This window comes from Struthio camelus, chromosome 1 (genome assembly GCF_040807025.1).
Source record: "Struthio camelus isolate bStrCam1 chromosome 1, bStrCam1.hap1, whole genome shotgun sequence".
Lineage (NCBI taxonomy): Eukaryota > Metazoa > Chordata > Aves > Struthioniformes > Struthionidae > Struthio > Struthio camelus.
Window position 1 is genome coordinate 82,723,796 of NC_090942.1, and position 13,170 is coordinate 82,736,965.

The 13,170-nt window shown below is 41.1% G+C and overlaps 1 protein-coding gene across 19 annotated transcripts in view; it reads left to right on the forward strand.

The window, feature by feature from the left end:
- The window catches only part of FAR2 (fatty acyl-CoA reductase 2), a 155,670-nt gene that overhangs the window by 9,135 nt on the left and 133,365 nt on the right, over window positions 1–13,170 (forward strand). Inside the window, exon 3 of one of the 19 annotated variants that reach the window (XM_068953626.1) lies at window positions 144–287. The exons of the other annotated variants lie outside the window; for them this stretch is intronic. The gene's annotated coding sequence lies outside the window, so the exon portion shown is untranslated. The remainder of the gene's footprint in view (window positions 1–143; window positions 288–13,170) is intronic. 19 annotated transcript variants of the gene reach the window in all.

A 13,170-nucleotide genomic window follows, 5' to 3' on the forward strand; every position in this document is an offset into this window, starting at 1 on the left:
GCTCTCTGATAGTCATATAGTCTAATGTTACATGATGTAAATTCCGCTTTGCTACTGTGACTACAGCTGGGTTACCTTAGGGTCTCGCTCTTTACGTGCCCTATGATCCTTTCTCCAATCACATACGTTATTGCTTGATGCAGTTCTGCTTCCCTATGGAGTCCTTCAGCTTGCCATCTGCAGGAAGAAACGAAATCCGTGATCAAGACATTACAGGCAGAGTGACAACGTCTTCTATCTATGGTCTTCTCTACCATCGCAGAGAAGAGCTGGCATGGGACACAGAGGTACCAGCGTGTTCATGCTGTTCTGTAGCGTAGACATTAAGACAATCATAAAATCCTGCACGTGGATGTAGTGATCAAACCTTTCAACTTCGTAGAAAAGACTTGGGGTTCTGCATAGAGCTGATGACTTTAGCCTTAGCGCTCCGTCTAGCAACGGTTTTAATTTTTCTTCATTCTTATGCTTCTGTTCAGTGACTGCTGCCTTGTGGGTTTCTACATATACTTGAATTTCAGGTTTCAGAGCACAGGATCTTGATGTATTTCCCAGTCTATATATGTATATTTTTCAGCTCCCCTATTTCCCAGTCACTGTGTTCTCTCCCAGACATTGTTTTCTTCCCTTCGCCTAGTTCTGCTGACATCACACTGACAGAGGAGATGAGAAAACCACCTGTGTCCTTTGGTTTTCAGGTAGTAAAGGGATATATCAAGAGAAAATATAAACTTCGATAGCCACTTTTCTTCTGGTGAATGATGAATAAACTAAAGTTGCATTAAGTCTAAGCACTTATCTGCAGTCTTTTTTGCAGTGCTGGATTTCCCCCAGGCCAAGACTGTGACGTATGTAGGAGGACAGATTGCTCTGTGACTACGAAATTAAGATTAGAATTTTAATACCATATTTAAAGGTTATAGGCTGGCACATCTAACTCTTAAAAATTCATCTTTAAAGATGCATAGTCATGTTGAAAAATGAGGGAGGAAAAAAAAACAAAAAAAGAAATAACCAGAGTTTCTGTTGCTGACTGTAGACTGAATCCTTAAAGATGGGGAAGTTCTTGGCTTGCAAAGCAACCACTCTTCAATTATCAACAAACCAAATACTCTACTGCTTGCTAACATTTAATTTCCATGGCAACCTATGCAACTCGGTTGTCCTGGGAGATGAAGTGAGGTGATCCGGAGCTCTTCATAGGAACTCGTCTCTGATCTAAGCTTCCTGTATTTGAAATGTTAAAGCAGTCACTGTAAAAGGAAAGCTACCTTTCATTAAATGACAGTGTGGTCTGGAAAAATTAAGTTGCCAAGAAAAAAAAAAGAATGGTACTATTTTGTGGACAATCTGTTACCTTTAAACTTGTACTGCGTGTAAGGCATCCTCGGCCATATGTAGTACACTTGGGATCCATTAACTGTCTCCCTTATTGAGGTTACTTAATCGGTCTAGTTGCAGGACTCTTGCCAGCATGAGGCTATATGAGGCTTCCTGTTCTGATAAAGCAGCTGTGAGCAGGTTTAGGGCTGGATCTAAGCACTAACAGTTTAGAATTATGGGTCCAATTGATAAAGCTCAATTTATGACTATGGTCATTTCTCCTTTTATTTCCTACAATGACACAGATAGTATCAAATTTGTTGTAAGTGGGGCATTTTATGACTTCCCATGTCTGACCATGAAGTGTTTTACATCGCAGAACCACTCCTTAATAGGACTTAGAAGATCGCAAAAAGCATTAAAACTGAAAGGATGGCAGCAACACTAACTTGGGGTGACTAGCTCTGTAGGAGATAAAAGTGAAAACTGGGTCTTTCTGCATCCCATCTGCTTTGAAAGCCTACAAACTGCCATAAGACCCCACCTTCTCAAGGGCTTTGAATCTGTTTTCTGTGTAGGTAGGCCAGGAGGGGAGGTTCTTAAAAGCAGATGATGAAAGATAAGGTTTTAGAAAATAGCAGCCTGGCAGTCTAATTATCCTCTTCTGGTCTTTGTTGCCGCTTATGAGGTAATGGGGGCAGGAGAAAATTATTCTTCACCTTCAGCAGTGAAGTTATCTCTGTTTATGGCTCTTCCCTTTCTTCTCCCAAAACCCATTTGTGGGATCCTCATTTCTGTTTTCATCAAGTTCATCTCATGTAGCACTCCTAGATATTTAGCAACAAATTTGTATTTTGTCTAGTGGGTAACGACGATAAGCTAAATTTGCTACATCTAATAACTGGAAGTGATTAAGACAATAGGATTCTTCACACAGTGCATGCAATCCAAAGTCCCTGTATGTATTTCTACTCTGAAGTTTTTTTTCATTGTTTCCTCCATATTTTCACTACAGTGTTCCATCAGCAGGGTTTGGTACTTTACTCTAATTAGCTTTGTATACATATCACCTCATGCTGACAACTCATTCAGAAAATAAAAAGTGCATTTACATACATTCCTTTTGTCTCTCTCTTTCTTGAATTTCTTGAAATTCTGATCTGCTATGTGCGACCTTATGTCCTGTCCGTGCAAAATACAGGTCCTCAAATACTCTGTCTTATCTAATTTCAGTCTAAAGTGCTGAGAATTGCCTGCAGCAGCTACCTTGAAATTTGTTATACAAAAGGCCTGAATTTTCATGGCAGTGTCACTGAGGTAGTTGTTTCTGTGCCCTGTACAGCATGGTGCAAAAATGTTACCAAATCAGAATTTTCCACTTGCATCAACTGAGGTATTACATCTATTTGACATTTGCTTTGAAGACAGAAGGTTCAGGAAGACAAAAGCTGGGGAAGTACATCCAGAGTAATATGTAACTATACTTCTGTGATGAGGTCTTCATTGCCTTATCTTTAAAATGCCATTTTTTCAGTACTTTCTATTTTCAGCCCTTTCACTGGGAGAGTTAGCTTACCAATCAAGTTCATAACTTTGCTCAGTTTGAATATTTACCTCCTTTTCTTTAAAAAAAAAAAAAAAAAAAAGAGAGAGAGAGACTCTGACTGAAAAATAAAACATACCAGCTTTCTGTTTTCCTTTGCCCTCCTATTCATAAGGTCTAAACTGACAACTGTAGAAGACACTTTTTTTGTGTCAAGCCTTTCTTCGTTGTTCAAATCAGCCTTTTAATGCATTACAAATATCTGCTGTAGTGTTAGCAAAGGGATGTATGTTCTGATGTCTTAAGTTAAACATAAAAATTATGCTAACATTCCTCCCAGAACTGCATGATATAAGAACGAAACACAGGTGTGAGTGCTGGGCCATGGGTGAAGTGATCTGTATCATCCTGAGGATGTTTTCTGCTAGAAGATGTTGGCTTTACTGGTCTAGTAAGTCTCTTGAACTTCTGTTTGTTTACACATATGCTCTTTGGAAATGTGCTTTTTCCATCTAACATTGTGTTTTCCACTTCATATTTGTGAACAATAAATAAGAGCCTTAACACAGCACAAATGCAGTGTATTAAAACGTACTGTAGGGAGTAGCGTTTAAAAACTTCTTATAGTGGATATGGCTTGTCTTCTCTTGTTCTAGCTCAACACTGACAGTTGGCAAGAGCACAGTCAGGATTTGTTTGAAGACATCGGGAGGCAGTGCCACAGCGAACATTTGGGCCCTCTAGGCTCTGCACTCGGAATCAAGTAGTGAGAAATTTGCAGCAGATCAGAGATCCCTGGCTATATCCTAGCAGAATTTAAGTGGAGTTTACTCATTTTAGTCCTATTTAAGCAAGTGTGAGCTAATGTTTCAGAATAGTGAGCTGTTCTTTTTTCTTCATTCCTTTTAGTTATTTTGGAGACGCTGTTAAGAGTTTAGTCTGATACAATTTCTCTGTTATGCATATTTCTCAGCTTCTCTTTTTCTCTTGTTCAGAAGTTAGAGCTCTAGTGCCCTGAAGATTTGGGTCTCTTCTCTCCATTATGACTGGCTACCAGTGAGTTACTTTTGTGAGATAACCCCTCATTAAGATTGAGGGCTGGAGCACTTCCCTATTTTACGGCAGTGGACGAACACCCTGTTCTCAGAGACCAGGCAGTATGATCATGAGTGTATGGGTAAGAGATGCCCTTTTTTGCAAAGTGGTTCACTGAGCAAGAGGCATGATAAATTTCTATTCCAAGTATGATTTTGTACAGAGCAAGGGTTGCCGAGAAGAATATAATTTAGCAGTACTGCACAGGAAACAAGGAATACTTTACTCCTCAAAGCTCCTTAGAAAACTGACTGTATTGAAATCCATCCATCAGGTTGGGTGGGATTCACACTTGGATACTGAAAGACATGGGTGATGTATTTGCAAGGCTCTCATCTATGAAAAATGATGATAGTCAGAGGTTCTTGATTACTAGAAAAAGGCTAACTTTACACACCCATCTTTAAGAATGAGAATCCAAGGAACTATAAGCCTTATCTCAACTAGCTTTACCTCAAGTAAGTCAGCCTTACCTCAGTCCCTGGAAAAACTGCATGGAATCCATTCCCAAACATGATGGATAAGAAGGTAATCGAGAACGGTTGACCCAGATGTATCAAGGACAAGTCACACTACCAACCTGAGTGCCTTCTATGATAACATGACAAACTATGTCGATGAGGGGACAGCAGCAGATGCGGTATGTTTTGCCTTTGACTTCAGTGAGGCATTTGTTACCATCTCTCACTGAGGAAGCTGTGAAAGTATGGGCTGGTGGTATGGACTGAAAATTGTCTGGACATCTTGGTTTGAAGGGTTATCATCAACAGCTCTGTGTCTAGTTAATTACAACTAACAAGTGAACTGCGCAGCCGTTAGACCAGTATTGCTACATCTCTGTCAGTTACCTAGATGGTGAGACAGGATGCACCCTCAGAATATTTGTAGACCACATTAAATTGGCAGGGGAGAGAGTTTAACACAACAAATGGTAGAAATTCAGTTCTGCTGAACCTTGTGAAGCCTGGGCTTTGGGCCAACAGAAACCTTGTGAAGTTCAGCAAGGATAAATGAAGCACAGGAAGTTCTGTCTGAATCTAAGAAAAACGTTTTTTTACTGTGACACTGGAACAGGTTGCCCAAAGAGGTTGTAGAGCCTCCTTCCTTGGAGGAGTCATCTGGGCACGTGCTCTAGCTGACCCTGCTTGAGCAGGGAGATTGGACTAGATGATTTCCAGAGGTCCCTTCCAACCTCAACCGTACTGTGATTCTGTGAAATGTGACGTTCTCTGCTTGGGCAGAATAACCCTATGCAACAGTACAGGCTGGGAACCAACTGGCAGAAAAGCAATGGGAGTTGAAGTAGGTGTTGAAAATGACCCAGTGATGCACTTTCATTGCAAATAATGCAAGCAGCATAGTGGCTTACAGTAGGAAACGTATGGCCTGAAGATCAAGGAAAGTTATTATCTTTCTCTTCTCAGCGCTGCTGAGGCCGTAACTGGAGTACAGTGGTTCTCCAGTTAATTTTGAGGTTCCTCAGTTCAAGAAGGATATTTAAAAAATGGAGAGAGGATCCTGCAGAGGACTACTGTCTGGGGGCATGGGACAAATAAGCCATGAGGAGAGATTGAAGGAGTTGGATTGGTTCAGTCCAGCAAAAAGGCTAAGGGGCAATCTCATATTAGCTTATAACTGCTTGAAGATGACTTACAATGATAATGGAGCCAAACTCTACTCGACAGTGACTCAGCAGTCACAGGTTGCAGCTTGGGAAGTTCAGATTGGCCACTAGGAAAAAGTTTTTTACCTAGGGAATAGTGCAGCACTTTAAGTGGTCACCTGGAGAGGTAGTGGAATCTCTTTCCTTGGAGGCTTTCAGGACTTGGCTAGACCAAGATGTGGGTGACCTGGTAAAGGTCTCTTATTACACACCTTACAGGCCCGTCTTTAGTTTTCCTCCCTACCATCAGCTTGAATTGTATCCATGCACAAGGTCTCCTTATCCCCACACAATATTACAGTTTTTGTATTGCTTAGTATTTTCAGTTTTTCTGTTCTTTTAACATGCCTTTGGGAAAACCAGAACGTTCACATGGCCACAGGAATCTGAATAATTTTTTTGTTTAATTAAGTTGTGTGGGTTTTTTGTTTTTTGTTTTGTTTGGGTTTTTCTTGTTTTTAGCAATTTTATTTTAGTCATTCCTTCTCTCTTCCTAAGTGTTCTAGGAGCTGTAAAAATGCATGGGAATCTGTTTAAACTAATTTGTCAAAATGACATGAAGATGGAATGAGATAAAAGGTCAGTCGTCTATTAAGATCTTAATGGATCAGTGTCATTGCTCATGTTTTTTTTTTTTTTCAATCTAGTTAGTATCTGTTTATAATACTACAATTTTAACATGGTTGTGGGCACTGCAAGATTTAATTGAAGGAACCAATTTGTGGAAAGGGATAAAGGAGAAAATAGAGAATTAAAAGCCAGGGTAATTGGGCATATAATTGTGTCAATAATTCAAGGCAGGAGTGAGGAGGAGCAGACAGGACCTTTTCACAAGAAGGAAAGAAGAACCCAACCCCACAGCCGAAGTCCCAGTTCCCCCCATGGGTGAGAAGGTCGCAGAGTAAGTCTTGGGAATGGCTAGGGAAAGGTATTGCAGTCATATGTTGGTTATCCTTTGTGTGGTTTATCTGAGTTCCAGATTAACACCAATGCCAAGTACGTTAAGGGTAGGGCCATACAAATGTCACTATATTGCTTCAGGGCTGATTCCAGTCCAAAACCAGTTTTCTTTCTTTCACTTAATGCCTGAGCCAAGAAACCCAGCAGCCCTGAGGTGAACCATTTTAGTGGTGTCAGATCTCATTTAGTTGCTTGTGATTGTGTAGAGAGCAGGGGAAAAAAAAATGTGCTGAATCCAAGGGTAGATGGTTTGAGAAAGCCTGAATTTGAACTCTTGGCTTTAGCTGGTATAAGCTGTTTCAGGGAACAACATTCAAGTAACTAAAACAAACAAAAGCTTACTTAACGTGCGGTCATGGTCTTTCATTTCCTTGTTCAGTGTGTTTCTGTGGAATACTTTTTCCAAGCTACACCTCTTTGATTAATTTAGGCATTGCTGTTGATTTACTGCACCCTTCTCTGCAAGAATGCTATGCCATAAAAAGTCATGATGATACTTTTTTGAGTAGATGTGGATTTCCTATGGTTGGTATTGCTATAGCAACACTTCCCTCCAAACCATGACTATAACTGCAAAAGGTGCCATTGATCTTACATGTTCTAAGCAACATGCTCGGATGAGCAAGGAACTCCTGGCAAAACTCCAACAGAAGAAGGAAGTCTACAGAATGTGGAAAAGGGGACAGGCCACTTGGGAGGAATACAGGGACGTTGTCAGAGTGTGCAGGGCTGCGACAAGGAAGGCTAAGGCCCATTTGGAATTAAATCTGGCAAGGGATGTCAAGGACAACAAGAAGGCCTTCTTCACATACATCACTAGCAAAAGGAAGACTAGGGAAAATGTGGGTCCGCTGCTGAATGGGGCAGGTGCCCTGGTGACGAAGGATACAGAGAAGGCAGAGATACTGAATGCCTTCTTTGCTTCAGTCTTCACTGCTAAGGCCAGTCCTGAGGAATCCCAGACCCCAGAGACAGGAGAGAAAGTGTGGAGAAAGGAAGACTCTCCCTTGGTGGAGGGGGATCAGGTTAGAGATCACTTGTCCAAACTTGACATCCACAAATCCATGGGCCCCGACGGGATGCACCCCCGAGGGCTGAGGGAGCTGGCGGATGTTATCACTAGGCCACCTCCATCATCTTGGAAAGGTCCTGGAGAACAGGAGAAGTGCCTGAGGACTGGAAGAAAACCAATGTCACCGCCGTCTTCCAAAAGGGCAAGAAGGAGGAGCCAGGAAACTACAGGCCTGTCAGCCGCACCTCCATCCTGGGAAAGGTGATGGAACAGCTCAACCTGGAGGTCCTCACTAAGCATCTGGAGGACAAGGTGGTGATCAGGAGTAGTCAGCATGGCTTCACCAAAGGGAAATCATGCTGGAGCAATCTGATAGCCTTCTCTGATGGAATGACTGGCTGGGTAGAGGAGGGCAGAGCAGTGGATGTCTCCCTGGACTTGAGCAAGGCTTTGGACACTGTCTCCCATCACATCCTCCTAGGTAAGCTCAGGAAGTGTGGGCTAGACGAGTGGATGGTGAGGCGGATTGAAAACTGGCTGGCTGGCTGGCTGAGCTCAGAGGGTTGTGGTGAATGGCACAGAGTCAAGTTGGAGGCCTGTGGCTAGTGGTGTCCCCCAGGGGTCAGTCCTGGGTCCAGTCTTGTTCAGTGTATTCATCAATGACCCGGAGGAAGGGACAGAGTGCACCCTCAGCAAGTTTGCTGAGGATACTAAACTGGGGGGGAGTGGCTGACACACCAGAAGACTGTGCTGCCATTCAGAGGGACCTGGACAGGCTGGAGAGGTGGGCGGAGAGGACCCTCCTGAAGTTCAACAAAGGCAAGTGCAGGGTCCTGCACCTAGGCAGGAATAATCCCATGCACCAGTACAGGCTAGGGGTTGACCTGCTGGAAAGCAGCTCTGCAGAGAAGGACCTGGGAGTGCTGGTGGACAACAAGTAAAATATGTCTGTATTTATTGAGAAACTGAACTGCTTAATGTCAAATGAAATAGAGATTGGTTTTTCATATTCATCCTACCACAAACCTTGATTATTCTTTCAGCAGAAATCATTTTATATTGAGCAAATTCTTTTATCAGTGTTTTGGGAAGCTATTGCTAGATGTGAAAGCAGTTTTTCGCTATCAGAATTTAGTATGCTTGCTACGGCTTAGTTTAAGCATAATGATTTGCTGAGGCAGTTTTACTGGTAAGATTCTCTGTAGGAATGCCTCTGCCTCTGTTGGACAGTTTTTCACAAGAGCATAATTAGGACCTTGTCCAGATCTCTGAGGCAACAAATTTGAAAACAAAAAAAAAAAAAAGAAAAAAGTTTCCATATGGAATGTCATGAAAATCAATTTCAAAGAGAATATGTTCCTGACAAACATTTCTTGTGTAAATTTGAATCTCATTATTCATGTAACATAAGGATGTATGTGTTCATATTTTTTTGCACTCCAGAAGTAGAGGAAGCAACCAGGGAGTAATTGTGTGCACTAGAGCTGCCTGAATAGGGAGTGTGGGAAGCAAATTAGCACCAAGAAATTAGATATATTCTAATGATCTTCACTGGGGCTTCAAGATGTATTATGTAGATCCAGATGGTGATGACTTTCTGCATGCTCCAGTATTGCTGTGGCAATATAAATAGTGCAATGAAACTATCCTCCCAGTTTAAAGCCTTACTCAGCTTACAGCTTTGGCTAAATCACACCATAGAGTTACGCATACTAGCTAGGATGCAATGCCATGCTAATGGATGTTCAACCCCCAGGGCCAGTTCTAGCCCAAGAGCAGTTTTTCTTCTTTCACTTGAAGTCTGAGCGAAGAGCTTTCTGCCAGCTGGGGAGTTTCCATACTATACAAGATGAGAACAGAGAACATGGGGGAGCAAATTGCAGATCATCTCCAACTGTTTTGCATAGCTCCAGATTGAGTCCAACATGATCAGGCTTTAGTGGGAACTAATAAATCCAACTAGCAAAATGTAGACTTTTCTGCAGTGTGCTATGTCCTGGTGGTGGTGGTGGGAGGGCTTACCAGCTCAGTCATGGTATGGCATGGAGCTACATCTGGTCTGGCACTACATCCGAGCAAACATCTTTTGGTAAGTCAGAGCTCTGAGCAGCTCAGCCGCTTCAGCAGGTGTCAGCTTAGGATTGGCTGTGTTTGTTAGTTCAGCTTTGCTGGCCCTCCTGCCTTTTAGGTGATCCTGTATGGTTTCCTTAATATGCCCTTTATATATCATCTTGGATATGCTGCTGTTTGACTAGAGCCAGAGTATCAGAATCCGGTCATTAAAATATGCATATAAACTCCCAAACCCATAGAAATTAGAAACTATAAGCCTAATTCTGATTATACCCAGTAAATTGTGCAACTGCATTTATGAAATGAACTTTAAAAATGTACAGTGACAGCAGAGAAGGTAAGAGTGTAATAGCATGTAATCTCAGTTTGACCTGGAAGCTGAGAAGTCCTTGTTGTGAAAATAGAGGCATAAACCTATTTGGGGCTTTGTAGTTTTTCTTTTGAATTCCCTGGATATGATCTTCTGTTTGGCCACACCTCTCAGTTATCCCACCTGTAAGTCCCAGCAGGTTTTACACTAATGAATGAGGGACACATAGCTGTAATTTTATCTGGATTTCTTTTGTTTTGTAATATGTGGCCTGTTCCTTTGGTTTGATTTACATTCTACTTTGTGCTTATGCTTTGGAATGACTTTTATTGAAAGGTTCAAGGGTCTCAAGCTGGGATATGGGTATAGTTTGTTGAAGGACTTTTGTCTATGTAGTACAGGTAAGAAGTATTGTTCCTGGGCTGCTTGTATCAAACAAAGTGACACTGTTAATATGATCCCACCCACTCACCCTTAGAGAAGTTTCAAAGAGTTATTGAGAACAGAATCATCCAGGCCTCAGGCTGTCGCTCACCTCCTGAAAATGCCTATGCAGAATAGCCCCAGTAATAGCTATCCCTCTATGTCTTTCGCATCCTAGACCGTGAGGAAGGAAGGGACTATGTTGTTGCTGTGCCGTAGTAACACCTAGAGCAGAAGCACAATTGCTTGCCTTGCTGGAGAGAAAGAGAGGGAGTGCAACATATGGCCAATGCTTTAGCATCAGAAAGCGTCACATGGTGCAGATGTTTTCTGAAACCTGGATGTGTTTAAAACAAAGCTGTTTGCGGTGTGATTCATGGCAGGCATGGTGTGGACATCAGAAACATTGTTTTGTAGCTGAGCTACTTACAGGCTGGTTATCGTAGGAGTTGGCATTATACTGTCAAGTCTCACACTTTGACTATAAGACTTGCTTAGTTGGCCTTTCTTCCCCCAAATTCTATATTAATGGATGGCTTTTCTCTGGCTCCCAGCCACACTTGGTGTGAGGCATGATGTAGATGGGGAGGCATCATTACGCTGCACTCTGCTGTACCTAGATTTTGCCTCCCAGCAGAGTCCTGCTGTGTGACATTGTGTATTGAATGCTCACTTTTTGCGTGATCTGAAAATTTAATACATTCACCATAGGACGCTACATCCTCACAGGCTTCTCGCTGTGGCTGTGGTCATGAGAGCTAGTGCATGGTGTCTCTCTCATTTGACATTGGAATAACTTGAGGAGTTTGCCTGTTCCTCTTTTCAGTTTTCAAGGATCATGTAAGGTAATATTTTGTTATTATTTTTAGGAATAACAGATTAGATTTGCAGTGAAAGTTCAACAGGACAAATGATCTGCATTGGTTTATGGTGCTTGAAGATTTTGCTTGCCTTTTTCACATGATTAAAAAAGTGTTAAAGAATATCACAGTGACAGAGGCCTTGATAACCAGGCTACAAAAAATCATTTGTGTGCAACAGTGGAGAGTCTTTAAGGGAAGGAAACAAATGTCAGTGTTTATTCTGATTTCCTACTAGAGAATAAAATATTTCTAACTTTAATTTCATGATTATGGCAACATCCTTTCTAAGCCCTCAGCTCGTACTTCAAAAGCTATGGCTGTATTTATACCTTTTGCTGCACTCTCCATATTTCTTGGTTATGAATTCTGACCTTGTCAAGTGCATTGTTTTCATAACTACCAAACAACAACAAAAATCCAAACCACAAAACATTGTTAGACCAGCAATCTGCATTTCTGTCAGCCTCCTGCAATGAAATGGAGTAACTCTGCATGCTGTTAATATAATGAACTGCAGAAAAGTGATTTAGCAAAGTGTGAAGACAAAAATTTCCTAGTTTTTTATTAGATGCTACTGCCTTATTAAGTCTGATAATTGTGAAGGATCTCAGCTTGTTATTATGACTTAGAATAATTGGAAATGTACTGTCCTACCCATTAGTTAAATGGGTATATTCCATGCCTCAAATGCCTCAGTGCCTCAAAGCCACATTGTATTTTCTCCAAATGTCAGTACCTTCCTGTATGCTGCAAACTGGAAGGGAAATGCATTATATTGCTGGGTGTGATTTGGTTTAAGTGGCTCAAGCAATGGTTTTCATTTAAGTATTGAATTTGTCACTTGGAGTTGTTTGAAGTTTTTAAAAATTATTTAAAATGCTTCCTGTCCTAGTTTAAAGAGGTGTATCAAATACTGAATAAAAGACATTGGGCAGTCACGTTTCTTTTTGAAGAGGCCCACTGTAAATTTGGGGTTGATTAATGAAGTAGATCTACCAAGCATAGGAGTCAGGAACTTGTAACCTTGGGACCTTTCCTTTGTGCCTTAGTCGCGAACGTTTTGATGTCGTGTCAGCGGTGTTTACTCTTAGACTCTGTTATCCTCAAGTGATACTAGTTTTGCCAGGCTCAGCTATTTTGGAAACATAAATCACATCCTCAAAAACCGTGAGAAATTATTGAATAAGAAAGCAATAGGAGAAACAAACATCTGTTTGGATTCATTATCTTCAGTCTTCTATCTGCAGTAACTGAGACAAAAAAGCAGAATTTCTCAAGTAACCATCGACTCCAGGGGCTAGCTGTTCAACAGAAATGCTACTGCAAGGATTGCAGGATTGTAATACTATTATTACAGTATTCTGTCTTTAGCACTAGCAAAATCTGTAACAGATACTTAGCTAGAGCTAAAAAACAGCATATGTTGTCTTGGATGATGTCCAGTGGTTCTTAAATATAGTGCAACGTTTTCTTTGCATAAGCTGTCAGTTCATTTTGCTTATAACCAGGGCAAAATTTATGGTTTTTATTTAGTTGAAGGAAGAATCCCCTGAAATGTGATAACCATTTATTGCAAAATTTCATATGCTATCAGTATGAAAATCCCTAAAATTAGGTGGGAGATGGAAACGTGCCAGAACATGTAGCTTATTTTATCTTTTGGGTCATTTCTTGGTGCAAAAAACAATCATAGCTGACCCAAAAAGATCATATTATGGAACAGCTGAACTCTTCTCTGTATAGTTTTCATTTTATTCTTTCTGGTTTGTTTGGTTTAGGGAAATTTAAGTCTCGAGTTTCCTTTGAACATGATCTAGGTGATTCTTTGCTGTTATGGTGTTAGTTTAAAGCTAATACTACAAATAACACTGAAATTTTGGTGGTATGCTGTAAATTGCGCTTTTG